The 19,711-nt window shown below is 36.7% G+C and overlaps 1 protein-coding gene across 3 annotated transcripts in view; it reads left to right on the top strand.

The window, feature by feature from the left end:
• The window catches only part of EPS8 (epidermal growth factor receptor pathway substrate 8), a 190,483-nt gene that overhangs the window by 49,984 nt on the left and 120,788 nt on the right, over window positions 1-19,711 (top strand). For 2 of the 3 annotated variants that reach the window (XM_045464478.1, XM_045464474.1), the window contains exon 1: window positions 12,918-12,988. The exons of the other annotated variant lie outside the window; for it this stretch is intronic. The gene's annotated coding sequence lies outside the window, so the exon portion shown is untranslated. Of the gene's footprint in view, window positions 1-12,917; window positions 12,989-19,711 lie in introns of those variants that run through there. 3 annotated transcript variants of the gene reach the window in all.

Below are 19,711 nucleotides of genomic sequence, written 5' to 3'. Positions count from 1 at the left end.
TTTAAGTATACTCTTATTTACACTAAAGCATTCAGAAAGAGAATTCTTTTGATTCTGAGGAAAAGAAGGGCTATTTTTATATAAGATCTTCCTTTTTGAGTTAATTTAAGTCCAATATATAAATAGGTAGATATGCTTCTAAAATATGCTTTTAAAAATTTGCTTTTTGGCTAGTCAACACTTTTATACACACCAATTCCAGAAATATATTTCTTTTTAATATCATGTGAATAACAGCTCTGCTTTCAAGTACTCAACTAGGAGATGAAAGGCATCCACTGTTTTCATTCTTGCTGGTCTATTTTGGCATTCAATGGTGTTAAGCAAGTATTCACTGCTTTAGGCTCCTTGAATCTGGGCTCTGAAGTGAGTGCTTCTACGTGTCAGACTCACATCTTCATCCACCTTTATCTCTGCACTCTGGTGTGGGCCATTTTAAGCCATAAGGATGTATAGTTTCCAAATACTGTACTACTGTGGGAAAGTGAAACCTATCCAGAGGACAAATTGAATGATTCTATTAAAGAGGACAGGTTATCTTGATAGATGTTACACTTAAAGGAATTTCTTCTCAATGTTTTACCTTCAGAGAGTGCTTGTACTGCTTATGGGATCAAATCGTTCTTGGTTGGGATAAACATCAGCTTCATGTATAACTTTGAGAATTTTTTTCTCTTTTTCTTTTCTTTCTTTCTTTTTTTTTTTTTTTTTTTTTTTTTTTTTTTTTTTTTTTGGTGCATGTTTGTCCACCATAGGATAGAGCATAGAGCTAGGCTTGCTAATCAAGAGGAATTGCTTCCGCCAGGTATGACTTAAAACCGGAGCTGGAATTAGGGCAGGGCCATGGCAAGAGCACACCGAGCACCAGAATGACAGGTGTGTCCTCTACAGGGTACGAGATCACTGTCACTGTTGGCTCCCTGCTCTCTCCCTATCTTCATCCAAGCACCCGGCAGGTTCAGAAAGATAGAGTCCAATTCTCCAGGCAGTCGTCCTCAGCAGGAGGGAACCGAGGAACGTTATCATCTGAAATCATGGACTTAGGGGGCAAAAGCCTGGAAGCTTGAGGTTTTCTAAATGTAAATATTCTGTGGCAAGTGATTAATTTTTCTTAGATGAATTACTGTAGCCACTCTAGATTTTGTTTACTGTGGGAGCTGATTCTTTTTAGGCATACTAATGTATAATAGCACAAGTAAAATCTCCCAACTAATGTTGGAAAACTTAGAAAATAGAAAATAATCATCTATAATTTTAAGATACAAAATTGTTAATATTTTGTATTTGATTTTAATGATGAACACAATTATTGCTCTGCCTTGTTTTGAGGAGGATAATTTATTTTTCCACCAATACTATCATAATTGTTGTCATCCTCCTCCTCAAATATTTATTAATTCCTGGCTAATACACAAGGAAAGTTCCAGGAAGAGTGGAGAAGATAAATAAATGGAAGATGTGGCTTCTTTTTTTTTTTTTTAAGAAGATTATTTTCTATTTAGGACTGAATATATGTCCTGGGAAAATAAAATATATGATTTATTCATAACATCCGTGATTATTAAGCTCCTTTATGTGCTAGTCACTGTCCTCAGTGTGTGAGAAATCATGTTGAATAAAATGTCGTTTCTACGTTAAACTTAATGTCCAGGGGAGATAATAGACAAGCAAATCAGAATTTCAGTAAATTGGAGTGTGTGAGTTGTTAGTGAAGTGCCCCAGAGAGAGTGCTTGCTATAGGAAGACAGTGCATTGAAAGAGGTATTGAATAACATACTGGACAGTTTGGATGCCAGAATAAAAACATTCTTGTAAGTACTTGCTTCTTACGTTGCTCCTCACTGAGAGTCTAAGGCATAACTCTAAGTAGTCAAGTAATAAAAACATTTTGGTAACAATGTGAAAGTAATATAGTTCAGGGATGGATCTTGTGAAATTTGGTTAAATGGGCCTTAAATTCTTTCTAGTACCAATTGTCTTAATATTTGCTTTTGTCGGGAGTTTAACATCAACATTTGACAAGTGCACAAAGTGCTCAGGTTCTGTGGTGTAGGTTGAAAAGGAGACCTTATATTTTATATTCTAGGTTGGCAGATGTCAAGGTTAGTATTCCATTATGAAATTTAAGAACTGATCTGCATTCTTTTCTTTTATTTAGGCAATGCATGTTTCCACCTCTGCAAGGAGGGAATTTGATGAAAGAGAAAAAGCTTACATCCATTATACCTTGGATATTTTGTCTCTATCTGCCATGAAACTTGTTGTAGAATAGAATTTTTACAGCCAATTTTTCTATTTTACACCAACTTGGTATATTTTATTTTCTTTATGTCAGATGAAAGAAATGAGAACTTACTTTTTTATACTTTGAGTTGTTCAGTTCCAGAGGGAAAAATACCAAGAGAGCTATGAGAAGTTTTCTCCCTAGAGATCTTTAAGAAAAGACGTTCAGACACTTAACTGTCTGAAGTTGTTTGTGTAGAGTTTTGTGTGTCCTAGTTCAAAAAGCAAGGTGTTTAAAAACCCAGACTTAGAAAATTGGTATCATTAAGGATGATTCTTATCTAGTCATTTTAGTTTTCTTACTAGGTACATTTATTTGATAATAAATACAATTGGTGAGTATTTGACTATGAATATTGCTTACACAATATCCAAATTTGCATTGTGAAGCATGTTTTGCAGTTTTCAGAACACTTTTACATTATCATGTTATTTGAGCCTCAGAGGTCTTATGTAGTAGGTAAGGCTGGTGTTATGATTATCCCCATTTTGCTGATGAGAAATCAGGATGCAAGGTTATGAGACTTAACCTGTGGCTATTAGTTACTAAGTGGTGGGGTTTGGTACAGGTTTTCTGACAGCACATTCTTTGCTCTTTTTACTGTGTTATAGGGCACTGATTTTTTTTGTAAATGAGTATTTGTTCTGTTGTATGTCAAAATCAGGTCCATGTGGTGTCTCTGAGTCATTAATTTCTCCTTTCTGCAAGCTGAATGGCCATGGGGGGACGGGAGAAAAGCTTTGGACTTCCTCCCAAGTGATCATTTCCTCAGCTGGCACTTTCTTATCAATGCAGTATTGAAGATGGTAACTTGGGGGTCTCAGATCAGCTCACAAAAAATAATTGAACTTATAAAATTCCTGCACTGACATTATTAGAACTAACTTGTTGCTCATAAAATAATATGGCTTGATGTTTAAAAATAAGTTTCCAGCAAACAGGAAGTGAATTTGTTAATGTACTAGGATTAAGTACTTTCACTAACTACATTAGCTATATATGATAATCAGTTCAGATGAGCATTGATAAATTAGACTGTGCACTTAGGAGAACCAAAATAAAATCAGTTCATTAACTACTGAGTCCTTATGTTGGAGCCACAACATACATAGGTTAAATTTTATAGTTAACAGGGCCAAATGTAGACAATAGATAGAGTCTCTAGAAAGAAAAAGGACATATTACTGATGATTACTAACAGAGTGAGGTCATGTTAGAAGAAGGAATTATGGGCACTTGGTGGCTCAGTTGGTTGAGGGTCCAACTCTTGATTTCAGCTCAGGTCATGATCCCAGGGTCATGGGATTGAGCCCCCACCAGGCTGCATGCTGAGTGTAGAGCCTGCTTAGCGCTCGCTCGCTCTCTCTCTCTCTCTCTCTCTCTCTCCCCCCTCCCCCTCCCTCCCTCCCTCCTTCCTCTTATACTCTCTCTAAAATTAAAATAAAAAATGAATTAGTATAGTACAAACATGCCTGACATAATTCAGGAGTATGCAGACAGTAGCTGGGGGGTAGGAAAATACATGCTGGGGATAGTTGTAGATGAGTTTGATGAGCTCAATTATGGTAGACCATGAATTCCAGGACAAGAGATTTGTTGCTCTTCAAGTTAAAGATTGCAGTGCTCTTCTAGCCTAGGACTCATGTTTTCCAGGTAAGGAAACCAAAGTGAATCATTCAAATTAGTTAGTGGAGAAATTGGGCCTGGAACCAAGGCTTCTTAATTATTAAGCTAATGTTGCTTCTATTATGTGATCTTATATGTTGTTGCCGTCGTTGGTTCTGGGACAGAGAGTAGCAAAGTGAAAGCATTGCTTTTTAAGAGTAAAACTTTCACAGTCTTAGAAAAAGGATTAGAAGGAAAAGTTATTTGAAATAGGAAGACCGGTGAAGCTTATTTTGATAAATCTGGCGTGAGGTGATACAGAATGAAAAAGATGGAGGAGTCAGTAACAACTAGAGTTTCAGGCTGAGTGATGAGGAAAAAGGAGACATATTAAAATAAGTTAGTAAATTTGGAGAGTAAACTTGTTTTGTGAGGAAGATCAAGCTCATTTTTGAATCCATTAGGAAAGCAATGAGAGTTGTTTTATTAGGCAGACAAGAATATGGGACTCATGTTGCAAATGTTAAATTATACTTTGCAGATAATGAGGATTGACTAGTAGCATAGCATGTATTATAGAACTAACCTCTTCACACGGTACAACTGAAGGCAATTTAATTCCAGAAAATCTCCCTAAGACTGTTGCTTTAAGAGAAACTTATCTATTAGATGTGTCACTGATGAAACGTCTGGTTAATTAACTGGTTAACTGGTGTGGGCAAGCTCACCTCAAGAAGACCTTTACTGGCCCAACTGTATGATGCTTCTTCTCCAATAAAAGTATTAGTTGGGTGTGCAACCCCATGTAAAACCTATGTGTTACAGAGAATGGTCTTTCAGCCATTCATTGCTGGAGCGGCTTTATGATATTTTATGATGTGATCACATTTTTGGTCATGATTGTAATTCAGTTTAATAACGTTAACTGGTTTCGTTTGGGCAATGTATTTCCCTAGTCACTCTTCATTTATTATTTTTAAACTTCTTTGTTTGAGTGAAACCAAAGGTAACAGCTGTTGATGTTTCTGAGAAGTGGTGGTGAACCTGAGCTGTTATCTACGTGGTCCATGAAAATTTTAAAGATGGGGCCCGTGTCTTTGTTTACCTTCTCTTTGTGTGTTTCTAAGGATTTCTAAGACTTTAAAGTATACTTATTAACTTTATTCATTACTAACCAGTTTACTTACATTTTGGGGGCCTTGATGTTCCCATAACCTGTTTGTCCAACATTTATCATTCTATCTTACCTGCCTAGATTTGAATCTAAGCTTCACTGCTGAATGACTTTGCAAGGTATGACAGATTTCCATGTTTCCATTTTTTGTCATTTATTGGACAGTATTACTACCTACCTTGTGGGCTTGTTGTGAGAATTAAGTTATGAAATATGTCAAGCACCTGAAGAGCCTGGCACAGTGCAAACACTCAGATCTTAGCTGCTGTTATTGTTACTGTCCTATTGCACTCTCCTGTTCATGGTTCGTCCTTGTATTCCTTGGAACTAGAACAGTGTTTGCATTTAGTAAGAATTTTTGAAGGGTTAATTGACCAAGGAAGGGGCGGAGGAAGGTGTCACAGGGTATCTCATAGGGTGAAACAGGGAGAGTCCAGCAATTTTTGTCATAAGTGCTATTTCCATTCTTGCTCAGCTCCACTCTAGGTGAAAACTTCTCCTTAGTCATTAAGAATTAATGTTATTGATCCCAATGTGGTTTTGTCAGGAAAGCAGTTAGGTTAATCTTAGTTGGAAGTGGTTAATAGTTTCCCAGTAGTTTTACAGTTTAAAAAGTATGTCCTAACTGGGGTGCCTGGCTGGCTCAGTTGGTACAGCATGCACCAACTTGGGTCGTGAATTTGAGCCCTACATTATACATAGAGCTGACTTAAAAGAAAAAAAGTATTTGTTACCCATTCTTGTTGCTTGCCCTTGAAGGCTGCCCGGGCGAAGAACAGTTTTTTCAGATATACCTTTCTGGGTAGGATCCCCTCTGTAGGCAGTCCAGTTTTGCCTGGGAATCTAAGCCTGAGGACAGCTTGTTGATTGTTTTTAGTTTCTTTGCTGCTGCTGCTTTTGAACATCCAGGCCTCTAAAACACCATTTTTTGTTTCCTTAAATAGCATTACCTTCTTCCTATCATTACCAGTCCACATACCTGTGCTTAAGCTAACGACTTTGAGCAACATGATGTATTAATTGTTTTTCTCATCATTTTGCTACAAGGGAGGCATTATTTCTATTTTACACCCCTGGAAACTGAGGCTTAGCGTGGTTGATAAGTACCTTTCCTAAAGCTATGCAGTAATTGTCAAAGCTGAGATTTAAACTTGGGAAAAACGGTCTTATGTTAACCTATACTATCTCTGCTGGTTCTAATGAAGGTCTCAGCGTCAAATCTATATGACACCAACATCCCAGGGCAGCTTTGTGAATTAGTGTGTGTATTTGTTTGTGCTTTGTAGCTTTTGAGTTCTATACAGATTTAGTCATTAATAGTGATCTAGTCCTTTATGCATCTCTCCTTTTTTTAAAAAAATTTCTAGTCTTGTTCACAACATTTCTAGACTGCTCAGATTGTTTATTCTTTAAGCATGATTTCCATCCTCTGTTGCCATCTTAGAGTGGCTTCTGTTGATTAGTATTCACTGTATGGAAGGGTCCCCATGTGTCAGAAAACGTAAGAAGAAAGAGACTTTCAGAGTCTTTTTTGAAAAGTTTTGTTTACTAGTAGTCTTCTATTCAGTAGAGTCAGTGATTAAGAATGTGGGCCATGGTCAGACAGACCTGGCTCAAATCCTGCCTCTGCTCTATGACCTTGGAACTTTGAACATATTTCATAACCTCTTTAAGCCTTAGCATCTTTACCTGTAAAATGGGAGTAATACTAATAATCCCAGGCTATCGTAAAGAACACACGAGCAAAGGTATATGCTGTGTTTAGTGTGGCACCTTGCACATAAAGTGCTGTCAGTAAGTCTTAGCTGGTATTATAGATTGAAGGCTAGGCTTAGAAGAGTAACCCAGGAATATTGTCTGTGTTGAATCTGCAATAGATGTGCCCTCTAGGGGATAAGGGGTAAGGGTAAGAGTACAATGGGAGTCTCTTAAGGTTCTAGTCCCGGGTTTGATAGGCTCAGTCCCTTCATGGAGTACTTAACAAAGGGGCATGTAATGATTTGATCCGGAAGCCCTTAGAGAATGAAGGTGCATATACTTATATATGAATTCAGCAAACATTTACTAAGCACCTGCTGCTGCCAGGCGCTACTATGCAGATGCTGATGATAGAAAAGGAAAATAAGTCTTTCTCTGTCTTTTTGAAGCTTATATTCCAACTGTGGGACCAGTATGTAAATACCTGATACAACATGATAAGTGTTTTAAGGTGTATGCAAAATGCCCTAGGGCATCAAGTGAGTTGGAAGAAAGCCCATTCTTGTTGATACTTTATCTTCAAGGATAAGAATTTTCTTATAGGAGCATTAGTCCAGTGATTACTTTGATATTTTTTAGTGTAGATTTATCCTTCAAACACCAAATATATTTCAAGTGTAAGTAAGATTTGGCTGTGTAACTGAAAGCAGCCTACCTTTAAACTTTTCAAATAATATTATTTATCCAAAATCTATACAACTTAAGTAAATAGAAGTTATAGGCAAATTCTTGGCCTGCTGATTTCATAAAGAACACCCATAGCTTCAGTGTATAAAGGGGTTTCTTAGTTCATCAGTGTATGTGTTTTCCAAATTATTATTTATGCCCATGGGAAATATTGTTGGCATTTGGGAAGAAGTGAGTGTAATATCAGGTAGCATAACAGTACTGTTAACTGGTAGAATAATGATTGGATGTTGACAATTGGAATATTAGCTACTGTGAAACACTATCTAACAGAAAAATGCTAGGAAACTGTGTGTGTGTGTGTGTGTGTGTGTGTGTGTGTGTGTGTGTACATACACTTCTGTAGTTTATATAAAATATTAAAATACATTGAATATGTATTTATAATTTATATCATAGTATAATCAAATCCATGTATCACATCATTATGTGGAAGAAATTATTTTTCTCATTGTGCAGATGAAGGCACTAAAACTTGCCTGAAATGATGTGAAACTAATAAGTGATGGAACAAAAACTGAATTTCAAAGCCTTTGTACTTTTCACCTTTTTGTGTTGAATACAGCTGTTTCTCACTTAACAGGATTCATCATACAATAATTTAAATTTTACACATATGTTATCCAAACTTGAAGAATTTGAACCAAACTCTGTGCACCCCTCTACCTCAACCTGAGTCTTTCTAGTGCCAGACAAAGTGAACAAAAAAGTTTGGAAGTAAAAAAATCTAAAGTCTGGCAGTTTGCTTATATTTATGTTTTTAAAGTTACTGCTTTTCCATTTTCAACTGTTTCAGCTGTTTTCAGCGTACTAGCTGTACTTAATAAAGAGATCAACCATTACTTATAAACAAAGCATAACATTTTAGCTAAAAATTGAGAAAAATACCTACTAGTTGAGACATTAGTGTTACTATTTTGTTAAAACATTTTTTTTTCTCATACAAACATGTAGTGAAGTTTTAAATTCTTAAAAGTACTTCTGTTGTAATATTTGAAGTGCCATTTGTTTAATGTGCTGTATACCTCCTATTTAAAAAAATTGTATTTTGGAAACCTTCAAATATACAAGGTAGACAAACTAGTATAATGAACTCCTAGGTAGCCATCATCGAGCTTCAGCAGTTACTAACTCTGGGCTAATCTTGGTTCACTGATCTGCCCCATTTCCATTTTTTCTCTTCTGTGTGAAACTAAGCAGGTGTCAGATATATCATTTTATTTGTAAATATTTCAGTATGTTATTCTAAAAGATAAAAACACTTTAAAATGTAGTAACCATAATTTAATTATCATACCTGAAACTTAAAGTTAATTCTAAATATTACTAAATAATTAATGTTCAATTTGCCAATGGTTTCATAAGGCTTCTTTTTGCATTTGTTTGAGTCAGGGTCCAAATGGTGTCCTTTATTCTTATTAATATGTACTTTGCTACATATTGCTGATGGGGTCTTGGTGGTATAGTTTAACATGTCCTTATCTCCTGTGTGTTTTTTATAAAGTGGTAGAGTCTAGAGACTTAATCAAATTCAGATTTCCTTCCTTCTTTCCTTCCTTCCTTTCTCCCTGTCTCTCACCTCCGCTTCTCTTTCTTTTCCTCCCTTTGTTCTCCCCATCCTCCTCACTTCCTAATATATGAATGGTATTTCTTCTCTAAGGAGACATATGTGGTGGTTTTTCTTTTTTTGATACTAGTAGCTGTTTTGCCTCCATACTTGAATTCATTAGGAGTTGCACAGGATGATATTTTAATTGCCACTTTATATTGATTTATTATCTGGAATGAGTCTACAAAGAAAAACTCCCCCTCATGTACTATTTGTTTAGCTAATTGTATAGTTTATATGAAAGAGTTTGGATAAATGCTTCATTCTTTATTCCTTTCTGAATTTTCATTTTAATTTTTTTAATTTAAAAGATTTACTTTTTTACTTTTATTTTTAAATATAATTTATTGCCAAGTTAGCTAACATAAAGTGTTTACAGTGTGCTCTTGGTTTCAGGAGTAGATTCCCATGATTCATCGCTTATATACAATATCCAGCACTCATCCCAACAAGTACCCTCCTCAATGCCCATCACCTGTTTTCCTCCTCGCCCCACCATTAACTCTCAGTTTGTTCTCTGTATTTAAGAGTCTCTTATGGTTTGCCTCCCTCTCTGTTTGAAACTATCTTTTTCTCCTTCTCTTGCCCCATGGTCTTCTGTTCAGCTTCTCAAATTCCACATGAGTGAAAACATGATATCTTTCTCTGACTGACTTATTTCACTTAGCATCATACCCTCCAGTTCCATCCATGTTGTTGCAAATGTAAGATTCTTTCTCATTGCCAGGTAGTAATTGCCAACTCCATTGTGTATATATACCACATCTTCTTTATCCATTCATCAGTTGATGGGCATTTAGGCTCTTTCCATAATTTGTCTGTTGTTGATAGCACTGCTATAAACGTTGGGGTACATGTGCCCCTATGAATCAGCACTCCTGTATCCTTTGGATAAATTCCTAGTAAGTTTCAGAATTTGTGATAGTAGGAGTCATTGGGGAAATTTTGACATATTTAAGCAAAGCATCTGGAGAATATAGAATAGTTATAGAACCAAATCCTAAACATGAATTGATAAACTAGCAAAAATGGAAAATTGGTTTTGAAGGAATATGAAAGTGTTAATGATTATAGCTGTTTTTAAAAAATGTTTATTTATTTATTTTGAGAGAGAGAGCATGCACAAGCTAGAGTGAGCAGGGGAGGGAGCAGAGAGAGAGAGGGATAGAGAGAATCCCAAGCAGGCTCTGCTCTGTCAGCACAGAGCCTGATGTGGGCCTTGAACTCACGAACTTGAGATCTTGAGCCAAAAGCAAAAGTCAGTTGCTTAAGTAACTGAGCCACCTAGGTGCCCTGATAGTAGCTCTTTTTAAAGCAAACAACGTGTGGTACTTTGAGAAGTACACCTTCTATAAGAGAGTGTATCTTTATGCGTTTAGTACACTCTTAGGTATGCAGTGATGAAAAGCATGGATTCTGAAGCCAAATTTCCTGTATTTTAATTTTGGTTCTTTACTTACTGGTGTAACTTTGGGCAAGTTATTTACAGTCTGCATGCCTCCATTTTCTTAATTTTAAAACAGGATAATAATAGAGCCTTCATCATAGGGTTGTTGTTGAGAACTGAATGTGTTCATACATGTTTAGGCCCTTATAGCTGAGAACACAATGAATTCTCAGTAAATATTAACTGATCCTCTTGACAATAGTTTTCTTTGCTATTATAGTGGAAAGGAGGGAGGGAATTTCTGATACTTATATTTAATCCATGTCATAGTTTTACTTTTGATATATTTTTTTCTCATCCATTTTATATATTCCAGCCTTCTTCAAGTCACACTTATGACCCTTACTAAATTAAAGTGTCTAGGCATTGCACATCAATGTGCAATAATGTTGCACGTTGGTAACATCATAAAAAGAGAAACAACCAAATATTATATGTCTCTTGCTTATACCTCTGTTACACATCTAAATAGTATTAAAATTTAATTATATATATGGTGGTGTTTTCTACTGAACTGTGAACCTTATGAGGGGAGAGACTATTTAATATAGTGCTTGGTTTTAGTTATGAGGCCTAAGTCCCTAATATTTGCTCATTTAACTACATTAACATTTCATTTATCAGGTTTGCCTAATAATATGCTTTCCAAGTTCAAAATAAGTGCATTTCCTAGCTATATACTTCAGAGTTAATTCTGAAGTATATTATAATTCTGTATATATAATTCTGTAAATATTAGAATTTTATTCATTTTTAAACTGTTAAGTTGGTAATTTTTCTTCTAAGTATCAAGTCCTTTTTAGTCTTCTTAAACAGAATGTTACTTATTACTATGCATACTATTTATTTGGATCGTAATATAGTGTATCCTTGAAATTAATGTATGCATGGGTTCTATGTCAAATATTCTAAGGATGCCTTATACAGTTTTTCTTCCCATTGTGTCATAATCTCTCATTACAATCTACCAATTTCTTTCTGCTGTTGTTTCTTTCTGTTAACCTCTAGCAGTCCTAGCTCCCCAAATTCAGATTTAATGCTTCTGATCAATGCTTCTCCCTGCTGTGGATTGATTTGACTACCAAGTTCATTAGAACTTTTTCTACAATAAGATTTTAAAAGATCTAAACTGAGCTTCAGGGCATCTTCTCAGAGTCCAATGCAGAAATTTAGCACGTAGATGATGTGGCATCTATTTCACTAGCCATGTAACTTTTTAATTTACTCGTTGACATTGCTGAGGTTGTCATTTATGTGTGGCCTCTAGGCAAGTGAGATTATATTATATTAGGATATGAACAGAAGAATGAGGTGCTGATCTTCAGTGTTTCCATGCTGATACGGAGTTGGGATTTCTGTTCGAACTCCTGTACTCCAAAGTCTGTTTTCATTGCTTTTAGAGTCACATGTCAAAAAGTCCATACTTGAATTATTATAGTTCTTGAACATTATATGGTATTACTGATTGTTTTTTATTTACAGCACGAACTCTCTGTCTTATTTAACTTAAAAAATGTTTTTAGTTGTTTTTGAGAGAGAGAGAAAGAGACAGAGCGTGAGCAGGGGAGGTGCAGCGAGAGGGAGACACAGAATCCAAAGCAGGCTCCAGGCTCTGAGCTGTCAGCACAGAGCCTAACAGGGGGCTCAAACCCAAGGACTGTGAGGTCATGATTTGAGCCGAAGTCAGACACCTAACCGCCTGAGCCACCCAGGCGTCCCATGTCTTATTATTTAACTTAAAATTTTTTTTCACACATATGGATTCGTTAAATATCTGATGGATAGGTACCTGCTGAAGATATATATTATTATGTATCAGTTATTATCAGTGAGATTAATATCCGCGATATTATCAGTTACACAGATATAAGTCATTTGATAACATGCCCTTACAATGTTGGGGTGTGCATTTTAAATGTTTGTTTATAGACCTTGAGCTGAATATATAGGTCCAACTATATATAGGAAAAAATTGAATATGCCTAATCTACATATAGTTTGTAAACTGCTAGGAAAATGTTAAAAGTTGCAAAATAAAGTACCTCTGAGGCATTTGGTCCATTCAAATCCTAGTGTAATAAGTCTTAGAATTGTAGTTTGTTTGGAAGTTAGTACTTCTCAGAGTTACTGCAATGCAGGACTAAATCAGAGGGCGTGCTAATATGCCCATCCCAATATTTGATCCCTTATTATTTCTTTCTTTTTTATCTTTTCCATCCATATAATTTTTCACTACATAAAGAGAACAAAAAATTTAAAAGAGAACATACCTGTTTCACACAAAAACGACTGCTGCTTTCATACTGTGCTTCAAAGTGGAATTTAATTTGTATTCACTTATTTTTATGTACAGGTCATCTTTAACACAGCTCTCGTTGGACTGAGGTGGAAAAATGAGAATTGAAGCATATTTTCATTTTTGAGGTGAGTCCACTTGTAGAGAGATGAGTGTATTTCAAGCTGTCTGCTGTTTCTCAGGAAATTTTGACATTTGCATGTACTCTGAGAAACACTACAGTTACACATGAAATGCTGAGTGTGAGCCTGAGAGTCCTGGGCTGAATCTAGGGCTTGCCCCTGCCTTCATGCCCAGTCCTGCTGCAGGGGCCCTTGGTGTGGTGCCCTGCTTACTTGACTTCTTTGTGTCAGTTTGCCTGTTTTTAAAAGAGGGGTGATGGGACTGTTGACTCGGCTTACCTTCCAGATTACATGTTTTGACAATAAATTGAGATCATGGATATGTAAGTGTTTCATTAAGAAAAATGTTAGGTAGAGGTATTAAAACTGTCAACTGTCAGTAAGCTCAATGGGTCTTAACAGTTATATGCATAGAATCTTTTTGAGTATGAAATTTTTGGATGTTACTGTAGCCTACTAGCAGCGGAACGGTAGGAAGACCGTGCCATCTTCTATATTATTTCTGAGAAAACTGGCAAGCACAAAAAGAAGAGGGGAAAGTAAGAGGAGGAAGAAGCAGCAGAGGAAGGAAAACAAAACCACTTGGGTGGCTTTGAAAGTACTGGCATTTTTAGAATTAAAAATTTCTTTATTTACTGGGATGTATTTGAAGGAATTGTAATCTGAGGATTACTAAATGCATTTTCTTTGTGTATATGTGTGTGAAACAAAGTATTATTAATAATAGTTCAGATGTACTGAATTGTTCACTTTAATGAGTTTTGGGGCGCCTGGGTGGCTCAGTCGGTTAAGCGTCCGACTTCGGCTCAGGTCATGATCTCACGGTCCGTGGGTTCGAGCCCCGCGTCAGGCTCTGGGCTGATGGCTCAGAGCCTAGAGCCTGTTTCCGATTCTGTGTCTCCCTCTCTCCCTGACCCTCCCCCGTTCATGCTGTCTCTCTCTGTCTCAAAAATAAATAAACATTAAAAAAAATTTTTTTTAAAGGGAGAGTTTTATGGTATGCAAATTATATCTCAATATTTAAATGCATTTTCTATTAAAAACCTGTATTCATTTTTTTCAATATTTTTATATTCTGTATTTTACATTCTTGATGTGGGGGAAAAAATCTAGTTCTGATTTTTCTCTTCCTTGGGGTTTTAGCCATTCGTCTGGATACCTTGGTATAGGTGATCTGAGGCTTGCTTGAGTAATACTGAGTGGGTGTTTCTTTTAGCTTCATAAATTTGTCTGTTTTGTTTGTCTTCTTAACTTCCTTTATTTCTCTTGTTTTTCTTCAACTCACCCGGCACACATCATGTCTTTATCTCTTTTTGGGTTTAGGATTTGCACATAACCTTTTATTCTGGGTGTCCCAAATTGTATCCTGAAGCTTTTTAAAGGTGCCAGGATACTATTTAGCAATTGTGGTTACGATATTTCTTTCTAGTAACTATGTTTTAAGAGTATTTCCTTATATCTTGGGAGAGAAATACCGGTCAGATGGTAGTAAAATTACCGTCTTCCTGCACTCTGTCTTCAGATATTATGGATTCTAGTGCAGTGGCTGTTGCTGTAGCTAGATGATTTGGTTATCTTTGGTCTAACATTGCAGTTGCTGACTCTCTCTGTGTCTTAGTCCAGAAGAAAATGTTAAATTTTTCCATTAGAATGTACTTACTCAGTTCCTTGTTGAGTGACTGAGGGGGCGGTGTTCAAGGTCCCTCACAGCCATCAGCCACCTGTCTTTTAATCTTCAATCCGGTTTCAACAGTTTTAATTCTCTTGCTCTAACCTCTAATTTATTGCTTGGCTGAGTCATCTAGCAACTACTTTTGTGCTCTCTTAATACAATTGCCAGTCATATTCTTTTGTATTTTTAAGAAATGTTGTTTGTGACTTACTAAACAACTGGCTTATTTAGTTCCACCTAACAGTCATTTCTTTGGTTTCCCCCAAAAAAGTAATTGACCAGTCTAAAGAAACATAATTGTAGAGGGGTTTTACCAATTGCCTTTTTATCTAGATAGTGCGTGTAGGCTGTAGGAGGAAAGCCTGTTCACAGCTTTCACCATCCAACACTTGTAAAATTTAGGACATGTAGTCTCTTGAACCTCAAATTTTATAGTTGTAAAGTAGGTATATGGTACTGATATCATAGAATTGTAAGGATTGAATTGAGATAGCATAAAGAAAGTGCCCAATACAGTATGGAGCACAAATTTGTGCTTAGGTAGTTATTGTCATTGCTGATTCATCCTCTTCCTGCAATTTATCATCATTGTCATGTTGTGAGATGAAGCCCAAAAGGAGTTTTGTACCAGTGAGCTCCAGACATATTGCAGTATTGATAAAAGTCTGCTGTTGAAATTGTGTGTAGATACAGATTCTTTGATACACCCTTCGTCTTCGTTACCATGAGAAGGTCCAAGCCTAGAGGTAGGTCAGCATGTGTAAGATTACTAAAGACTTACAGAAATGGGTTAATTGGTAGCTAATGAGCTGTTTCTGAGAATAGCACTAGAGTTTTAGGAAATACACAGTTTCACTTCAGACTTAGCCCTTGGAAGTAAGCAGTTATTTAAACTGTTTACCTTTGCAGAAACAATACACTAAAAGTATTAACCACTTAAAAATTTTACCTTTTTCAGTATGTGTTTCTGTTTTTTGGATATGATGAAAAAATTCAGCTACAAAATCAGATTTTAAAGAACAGACATATATAGCAATTAATCATTCAGCTTTCTTTTGCCTGCATACAGACACACTTTATTTTCTTTCATTTTAGAGTGTGAGCATACAAGATGTCGGGATTAGATAACAGCACATCAGGTGGCTTCTTGCTATCAGTTTGGGGATGATTGAAATTACTGACACATAAAATGCAGTGAAATCTTTTTATGCAAGAATACCAGAAAAAAAGATGTTTCTATTTGGAAAATACCCTAGCTCTTTGAATCTTTGGTGTGAGGTTTGCATGAGGTGAGAAAGACCTGAGTGTGTGAAACATTTAAAATGGTGAAAAGTTTGTTTTAAAGTTTTATATTCTGAATTTAACTCTTAAAACTCTTTTGAAAAGGGAATAAATATTTCCAAGATGACAAAGATTCTGTGCAGGGGATTTGATTAAATCAACAAAAAATTGGGGTAACAAGATTATTCTATCCGAAAAGGCTTTATTTCCAGATGATATAAAGACAGGCTTTTAAGATACCATAAGATATATTGTTGACTGAACTTTCTGCCTGAGATGCATTTCTGAAATGAGTAAATGGAATATTTAAATGTCATATGTAAACTTGTCATTTGTAAATCCATTTTTGAAGCAATACTTAACGTCTAATAGAGCTTTTGTGCAATTAAAGATTTTCTTAAAAAAACTCTCTTATTTACATGGAGATAAGGGAGGTGATGCTGTTTGTCTGTATTTTTGTAGTTATATGGGAAGCGTAGTTATTTTCTGAGGAGGGGTGAAGGCAAGGAGGAGCGTGCTCTATTATAACTTGAGAATGTGGTCACTATGGGGAATATGGTGTGGAGTCCACCACAGTCAGAGACCAACTAAGACTGATACAGATTTATAGTGTGTCTCATTATCAAGTTTATAATTCTCCTTAGTAAACCAGGAAGCAAATGTAAAGAAGGTTGAGTAGTACTAGGCCACAATGAAGATAAAGTCTCTGCCCTCAAAAACTTCATAGTTTCCTTTACAAAATAGAATGTTCTGTCTTAAAGTCCCCGAGTTTCTAGGCTCCCTGTAGACATGAACAACCTAGTTCCAGTGTATCCTATTGAATCTCTATTTTTTTGATCATCTCCAAGTACCTAGCTCAGTGTTTGGAATGTGCACTGATTAAATTAAACTGGCAATATGGAATCAAATGCTAAAGGGAAAGACTGTGCTGTATTCTTTTTATTTTTTTATTTTTGAGAGAGAGAGAGAGGCAGAGAGAGAGGCAGACAGAGGATCTGAAGCAGGCTCTGTGCCATTAGCCCAGAGCCCAATGCAGGCCTTGAACCCATGAACCAGGAGATCATGACCTGAGCTGAAGTTGGATGTTTAACCAACTGAGCCACTCAGGCACCTCTGTGCTTTTATTCTTAATAGTGGCTAACATGATGTAGCTCACCTTTAGAGGAATCACACTGGTCTTCTCAAAAACCATGTAAGCAAGAAAAGAATATAAAGTGAAATACTTAAAGTTACGGGAAAACCATGGAGTGCGTGGGTGGCCCAGTTGGTGATGCATCTAACTCCATCGCAGCTCAGGTCTTGATCTCAGGGTTGTGAGTTCAAGCCCCGCATTGCATTCCATGCTGGGCATGAAGCCTACTTTAAAAACAAAACAAAAATGTTATAGGAAAACCAAATCCAAACCACCAGTCTAGAATTCTGTATCCAGGAAAATTATCCTTCAAAAATGGAGACATAAAGACCTTCTGAGACAAAACAAGGACAACACCGCACTGGGAATTTGTCACCAGTACACTTGCCTTGAAAGAAATGTTAAAAGAAATATGATTTGTAAATATTCTAGTTTGTGGCTTGTCTTTTTATGTTTTTGTGTTTTTTAGCATATTTTTATCGGCTTAAACATTTTGCTCCCAAAGTTTGATATCAAAATATATTGTGCTTTAACTGTTTCTGGAAATAGTATCTCTGAAATGACTATTTTCAGTAAAGCTTACTTAAAATCTTAGATATGGCATGATTAGGCATGGGGTGGGGAGTCAGGTTACATTGCAGGACCAATTGCAGACTGCTGACATCACCATGAGTTTTGGAGCAAAAATGGCCTAAAAGTAGTCCTGCGTTGGGCTGAAATGGCCAAATGTCTGTACTCCCACCTTGATCACTCATTGGTCGTGGGCCTCCCTGGGAAGGGCATGACCTTGGGCTTGGTAGCTTACTGCCCCTGAGGCAATCCCTCAAAGGGCTGATTGCTCAAGGCTGTCTGCTGACTGTACAGCCAGCAGCTGGGACAAGGAATCATTCCTTGAAGGGATATCTGGGTGGCACCTCTCCAGGTCTACGTCAGATCTGTAAGTCTGGGGCCCATTTTATGTTTGGTAAGAGGCCCTGTAGATCTGGGGCAAGAGGACTCTATTTTTTTTTTTTTTTTTTTTTTTTTTTTATTTATTTTTTATTTTTTTTTAATTTTTTTTTTTTCAACGTTTATTTATTTTTGGGACAGAGAGAGACAGAGCATGAACGGGGGAGGGGCAGAGAGAGAGGGAGACACAGAATCGGAAACAGGCTCCAGGCTCTGAGCCATCAGCCCAGAGCCCGACGCGGGGCTCAAACTCACGGACCGCGAGATCGTGACCTGGCTGAAGTCAGACGCTTAACCGACTGCGCCACCCAGGCGCCCCAAGAGGACTCTAATAAATCTGTATATGTGGACAAACCAGCGTTCCCTTAGAAGAGCCACCTGCAAAGCAAAAGGCTCAAAAGCAGAGCTTGGGGAAACAGTTAAAGGAACTAAGTACAAAAAACAGTAACGAAAGTATAAAGTCTTAGATTTGTAATGTTCTTTTGTGTTCAACGCGTAAAGCAGAACTATCAGACTTAAATTTTCACCCAAAAAGGTATGTGCTTTCCTAAAGTAGATATGGTGCCCTGAAGAGACACGCCTGACCTTTGAAATTCAATTAATGACTCAGCACCTGGGAGGATGTTCCTGATTGTTGTCGTGGTGCTTTTGTAACATCCTCTGTGGTTCTTTGCCTGAGGAGCAGATTACCTTACCATGCATCAGGAGTCAATATTAAAAGGGCCACTGCTGTAGTTTCTGTAAGCTTCATCTCTTGGACTGTTATTAGTTTGGTACAGGACACTGATTAAATTATATACATGCGTATACCCCCAAATCGCTGCCTGGTTTGAAAATGGAATCTCTGAATTGGCTTCTGTGTCTGTTTTAAGAGTTATTACCATGGGAATGAATAGTCTGCTTAGTTTTATAGTTGGCATGGTTCTTCCAGGTTAAGTCACCTGTGTTTTCTTATGACCAGTTGGCCACACTAAAAAAAGCAAGTAGTTAGAATGCAAAAGTAGTGATTTAGTAGAATTAGCCACATCAGTGCTTTTAATCTGTTGATTATTTCCTTTCATGCTAACCAGCAGGGGTTTCCTTGTTTTGGTTTTAAACTTGTCCATTGCAATCAGAATGGGTGGGGATTTGTTATCCTGTGCTGTAGTTGTGAACTTTTCTTCATTTGTTGAAGCATAATGGGGGAGAGAGAAGAAAACGGACAAAAGCATCATGATAAAAGAAACAAGGTTTATTCATTTTTAATTTTCTTAATTCTTACTTTTGCTTAATTTTACTGAGTCATCATTTCATATACTTTGCTTTACTGTATGTACATAAACTGTGGCAGTGGATCAGCTGTCTTAAACCTGTAGGTTTCTACAAACATTAATTAAGGTATTTCAATTAGGTTTACAATATAACACAAGAATGAGGAGGGGCGAATACAAGCGAAACAATGAATTGGGGGTAATGATTTGTTGACTTAGAGATAGACACACACATACATGCATGCACGCTCTATTTTGCCTAATGGCCGAACTGGATATGATGAGAGTTTCCTGCTTGGGGTCAGTGCTCCTATAGCGAACCCAGTTCTGTACAGCCCGAGATCTTTAGAAGTTAAATCAGCTGGGAAAACAATGAGAACCCCAGATGCCACAGGCCTTGTGAGATTTAAACAGTAAAACTGTAGTTACTTGTGTATAACTCAACT

Source organism: Leopardus geoffroyi, chromosome B4 (genome assembly GCF_018350155.1).
Source record: "Leopardus geoffroyi isolate Oge1 chromosome B4, O.geoffroyi_Oge1_pat1.0, whole genome shotgun sequence".
NCBI classification, from domain to species: Eukaryota; Metazoa; Chordata; class Mammalia; order Carnivora; family Felidae; genus Leopardus; species Leopardus geoffroyi.
This window is presented reverse-complemented; position numbering and strand designations above follow the sequence as displayed.